The following is a 6,459-nucleotide window of genomic DNA, read 5'->3' as shown; positions in this document are numbered from 1 at the left end:
ATAAAGAGATTGTGTTCAAATCTTACGGTTACATTTCTTTAATTGACCTAAGTGTCATGTACTTGTACTGAGCAGTGCGTTTTCTTAGAGCATGGTACCGGTTGATGCGATCCCTTTAGCCATTTCTTTCCAAAATGGATCATGGCGGTGGTATTTCAATCCAATAGACTTACTCAAGATAGGTGCTGATGGCCTGTCCCTACACTATCTGAGTGTACTGCTGAGTGACACAGCCCGTCAAAATTTCTTTCCCACAGGGTGCTTTTGGTGCATATGTGAAAGCACGGTGGTTCGGACTTTCTGGTTTGTTTGTTGTTTGTAGGTTTGGTATCTTTTTGAGTGTTGCGAGAGACAGGTTGTTATTTATAACTGTTTGTACTTTAAGCTCATCTTCTCTGTTTAGGTCCAAATGCTGACCATCTGAGAAATGAAATGTCGTGTGTTGTACAAGGGAAGATGAGCCACACAGACGACAGAGTTTGCACGGTAGTTGGTGTGTGAACCGCTTAAGCATGGCATAATAGTTCGCAAAGCTGTCTGGAATCTTGATATGAACAGGTGACCAGTACAGCTTTGTCGAATGCTTGCAAGTTCTAGTCTAATGCGACAGCGCACACATGAGGCAAGCTTCTCCATGAACACATCTTTATCAAAGTTATGGTCAATAGAGGTTAGCTTTAAAGCTTTGAGCTTTTTGTACACGTTTCTCAACAAATGAAGGAAACAGGTTTCATGTTGTATGTTAAGACCAGTTGTATTACAATAATCACTTACCAATTTCGGGTACCGACTGCTGCCGTCAGTCACAAGAGATTTGACTACGACGATATTGGCAGTTCGAACACTCTCCAGGTTTTTCAGAGTAAGCGCTCGTTCACTGGAATACATGGTCTGTTCTACACCGTAAGTCCTAGAACAGTGAGCACCAGAGTGATCACAGCTTGGTTTCATGCATAACTTGTTTCCTGTCTCCATAGCTAATGTCGGTTTGCATTTGGTTTCCTGTTCCACAAGTGGGGAAAAGGAAGCCGAGGCTGCCTCAAATCCAGCTTGGAGCCTGTTGTTATATGTCATATCAGTTTCCACGGAAACAACAGGCATTTTACCAAGCAACTCTAGGCACTCTCGTACAAACCTCTGGTTTTCAAGCAAAGAAGCTTCGTTAAGCTTGATCATTTTTGTGCTAAGTCTACTAAAAGTTCTCTGTATGTATGACCGGCTCATTGGTTTGATATTCATGCACGGCAAAAAAATGCACATCGGACGGGCCCCAGTTGGATTTCAAGGTAGCCAGCACCTTACTCTTGTTTATTGCCCCCGCAGCTGGCCCTTTCCGCCCGACGACACTATTTCTGTGTACATCTTAATTAAAGAAGTTCCAAATTCACACTGACCTTAACTGTAGGGTAGAGACCAAATATCTTCATAATATTAACACCAAATTTGGACTGAGGACATGCGTGTGATGCAAATGCTTGGCATACTGTGGATAGGGACTGTAGTGAGACTATTATGTTTTCATTGTTATTGTTATTGCTTATATTATCAATGCCCTGTGTAAAGTCATTTCTTTATATTGCAGAGGTCTAAGCTTGCCTACCACAGTTAAACCATGATTACCGGTATCTACGGCGTATATGTGATTGAAGAAGAAAGGCGTGGACACCGTAGCTGCAGGCTGACTTGGCTGACTTTCCACATCAACATCATTTGACCAAGGTAGTAGAGATGGATGCTCTAAGGATAGCTTCCTGGCCCGTCTTCTGTTTGGCTTGACCAGGGTTATCATTTCCCTTCTCGTTCTTTTAGAATGCCAGCTTTTTCTTCTGGCCATTTTCTGATGTCTATTGGCTTGTGTTGGTAATATTGTATTTGGTGGTTAGTTACTGTGTGTATTATGACGTCATTGATGCTTTATGACATCATCAATGCTCTGTTGATGACGTCACATAATAGATGACATCATGCCAGACAACATAACAACAATTATTGTAAACATTAGGTGAAAAAACATGTAGTTTCTTTATTGATCTCTGTCACTCATGGACAATTTTCCTTTTGGTACAATTTCCAATCATTAAAACAGTCAAAATCAACACTTGTAGCTGTTTATAGAAATGTTCATTTTCCAAATTACCTCCGCTTGGTATTGTCAATAGGCTGAGGCATGAAGTGACTTTTCTCTAGTTTTCAGTTTTGTGTGCCTCAATTGAGAAATTTTCAGTTTTTGAGATACACGGTATAATGAGGTACCGTTTTGCTCGTTATAACCTTGTACATGTCTTTAAATGACTTTTATAGAATTAAAAAACAAACAAAGTGGTGTATTATTGAGGCTGTAAAATACCCAATTTCTTTGAAATCAGTGCTTAATAGCACATTTAACAGTCCCATATTCTATTATTTACTATTTCAAACTAAAAACAAAACAAACCATGTAGTTTTAGGCCTGAATTATGAGCATTTATTGTTAAAGTGCATTATTAAGGGGGGTTAACTCTGTACATCAGGTTGGAAATCTCTTGTTTACATGGTCATGAAAACTTGCAGTGCATTGGTAAGTTCATTGGTTCAGTGTTGATTTTTGAAGAAGTTAGGACAGACCAGTTTTCTCATAATGTTTTCTTGTACTTTATTCTGTATTTCAAGGAATATTTCCATGGTTACTAGTTGGTAAAAATAGGTGATAATTCCATGTACATGATATTTGATTCATTTTTGTATGATTTTCTGTTGCTAGGTCTGTACTACATGTGGTTACACATTCACGATGTCTGTAATATTCAGTTCTGTGATTACCGCTGCTGAAAAGCAGATGTTTATTGAAAATCTGTCTAATTTTACAGTTTCCAGTGATCACTGTAAAACCTGGGTGGTCACAATAAATAAGGACGGTTATGGCGTCATCCGGCTGATGTTTCGAAATCACAGGCGGCGCGTCACTGTTCACCGTCAACAGTATCTCCTTCAAAATGATTGTATACCATTATACCCTCTCTTGCATGTGTCACATATTTGTCACAACAAGCTATGTGTTAAAATCCAGCACTTGTCCCTGGAACCGTGCAAGGTCAACAGTGATAGGAAGCAATGTAATTTAGACAAGTCCTGTACAGGGCATCGTGGGTTTGCTAACTGTGTGTTTTAGAGAGTGGTGATTAACAGTGTTCATGATTGTGTTATTGTTCAAGTTTACTGATTTGACACAGCATAGTTCTTTGCATGTGTTAGTGTTTTTTCTGTTCAAGTTCATGTTCAGTGATTTGTTACGTTTACACCATAGTTGTATGTGGTAGCTTGTTCGGGGGTGCCCTGTGCATATAAAGATTGTGTTGGAATCTTACGGTTACAGTTCTTTAATTTACCTAGGTGTCGGATGTACTTGTACTGAGCAGTGCGCTTTCTTAGAGCATGGCACCTATCGATGCGATCTCTTTAAGCCATTTCTTTCTAAACGGGATCATGTCGGTGGTATTTCAGGCCAATAGATTTACTCAAGATAAGTGCTGATTGGCCTGTCCCTACACTATCTGTGTGCATTGCTGAGTGACACAGCCCGTCAACATTTCTTCCCCACAGGGTGCTTTTTGGTGCATATGTGAAAGCACGGTGGTTCGGACTTTCTGGTTAGTTCGTTGTTTGTAAGTTTGGTATCTTTTTGAGTGTTGCGAGAGACATGCTGTTATTTATAACTGTTTGTACTTTAAGTTCATCTTCTCTGTTTAGGTCCAAATGCTGACCATATGGCAAGTGTTGTGTGTTGTACAAGGGAATATGTGCCACACAGACGACAGAGTTTGCACGGTAGTTGGTGTGTGAACCGCTTAAGCATGGCATAATAGTTCGCAAAGCTGTCTGGAATCTTGATATGAACAGGTCACCAGTACAGCTTTGTCGAATGCTTGCATGTTCTAGGCTAATGCGACAGCGCACACATGAGGCAATCTTCTCCATGAACACATCTTTATCAAAGTTATGGTCAATAGAGGTTAGCTTTAAAGCTTTGAGCTATTTGTACAAGTTTCTCAACAAATGAAGGAAACAGGTTTCATGTTGTATGTTAAGACCAGTTGTATTACAATAATCTCTTACCAATTTAGGGTACTGACTGCTGCCGTCAGTCATAAGAGATTTGATACCGACGATAATGTCAGTTCGAATACTCTCCAAGTTTTTCAGAGTAAGCACTCGTTCACTGGAGGACAGGGTCTTTTCTACACCGTAAGTCCTAGAACAGCGAGCACCAGAGTGATCAAACCTTGGTTTCACGCATAACTTGTTTCCTGTCTCCATAGCTAGTGTCAGTTTGCATTTGGTTTCCTGTTCCACAAGTGGGGAAAAGGAAGCCGAGGCTGCCTCGAATCCAGCTTGGAGCCTGTTGTTATATGCCATATCAGTTTCCACGGAAACAACAGGCCTTTTACCAAGCAACTCTAGGCACTCTCGTACAAACCTATGGTTTACAAGCATAGAAGCTTTGTTAAGCTTGGTCATTTTTGTGCTAAGTCTACTAAAAGTTCTCTATATGTATGACCGGCTCATTGGCTTGATATTCATGCACGTCAAAAATAAATGCACATCGGACAGGCCCACCTTGGATTTCAAGGTAACCAGCACAAGATTCTTGTTTATTGCCTCCGGAGCTGGCCGCTTTCCGTTCGACGAAACTATATCTGTGTATATCTTAATCAAAGAAGTTTCAAATTGGCAGTGCTCACACTGACCTTTAACTGTAGAACAGAGACTAAATATCTTCACAATATTGACACCAAATTTGGGCTGAGTACATACATGTGATGCAAGTGCTTGGCATAGTGTGGATAGGAACTGAAGTGAGACTATCATGTTTATCAATGCCCTGTCTAAAGCCATTCTCTTTATATTGCAGAGGTCTAAGCTTGCCTGCCACAGTTGAAACTTGATAACTGGTAACTACAGCGTATATGTGTTTGAAGACAGGCGTGGACACCGCAGCTGCAGGCTGACTTGGCTGACTTTCCACATCAACATCATTTGACCAAGGTAGTAGAGATGGATGCTCTAAGGATAGCTTCCTGGCCCGTCTTCTGTTTGGCTTGACCAGGGTTATCATTTCCCTTCTCGTTCTTTTAGAATGCCAGCTTTTTCTTCAGGCCATTTTCTGATGTCTATTGGCTTGTGTTGGCAATAGTGTATTTGGTGGTTAGTTACTGTATTATGACGTTATCCATGCTTTATAACGTCATCAATGTTCCGTTGATGACGCCACAGAATGGATGACATCATGTCATATAACTTAACAATAATTATTGTAAACATTAGATTAAAACATGTTGTCTCTCTATTAATCCCTGTCACTCATGTACAATTTTCTTTTTGGTACAATTTCCAATCATTAAAACAGTCAAAATCAACACTTGTAGCTGTTTATAGAAATTTTCATTTTCCAAATTACCTCCGCTTGGTATTGTCAATAGGCTTAGGCATGAAGTGACTTTTCTCTAGTTTTCAGCTTTGTGTGCCTCAATTGAGAAATTTTCAGTTTTGAAATTTGTTCAGAACTCTTATTTGATATATATTCTATGCACTTATGGCAAGATAGGTTCTTAGATTTACTAAAACAGGTTTTAAATAGTGTGAAAAGGTTCCATTTCATGTAGATTTCAGGCTCTTTTTGAGATAAATCATAAATTTTTAGATGACTTGTGGTGCCAATTACTTTAAAACTGTTGGGAAATTGTGAATCATTATCAAATCCCTTAAAGTAGAGGTAAAATGAGTGTATAGCTATGTATTATACATCAATGTTGAAGTTTAAAATGTGTCAACATTTGCTTTATTCAGTTTACTTGCACAGTGATATTTCCAAGAAATACATGGCTCAGTGAAACCTTCATAACTTGGTCAGTTTTTGAGATACACAGTATAATGAGGTACCGTTTTGCTCGTTATAACCTTGTACATGTCTTTAAATGACTTTTATAGAATTAAAAAACAAACAAAGTGGTGTATATTGAGGCTGTAAAATACCCAATTTCTTTGAAATCAGTGCTTAATAGCACATTTAACAGTCCCATATTCTATTATTTACTATTTCAAACTAAAAACAAAACAAACCATGTAGTTTTAGGCCTGAATTATGAGCATTTATTGTTAAAGTGCATTATTAAGGGGGGTTAACTCTGTACATCCGGTTGGAAATCTCTTGTTTACATGGTCATGAAGCTTGTATTGCATTGGTAAGTTCATTGGTTCAGTCTTGACAGTTGAGTTTTTGAAGAAGTTTAGGACAGACCAGTTTTCTCATAATGTTTTCTTGTACTTTATTCTGTATTTAAAGGAATATTTCCATGGTTACTAGTTGTAAAAATAAGATTCGTAGTGATAATTACATGTACATGATATTTGATTCATTTTTCTATGATTTTCTGTTGCTAGATCTGTATTACATGTGGTGACACATTCACGATGTCTGTAATA

Source organism: Argopecten irradians, unplaced genomic scaffold (assembly GCF_041381155.1).
Source record: "Argopecten irradians isolate NY unplaced genomic scaffold, Ai_NY scaffold_0072, whole genome shotgun sequence".
In the NCBI taxonomy this organism is placed as follows: Eukaryota; Metazoa; Mollusca; class Bivalvia; order Pectinida; family Pectinidae; genus Argopecten; species Argopecten irradians.
This window is presented reverse-complemented; position numbering follows the sequence as displayed.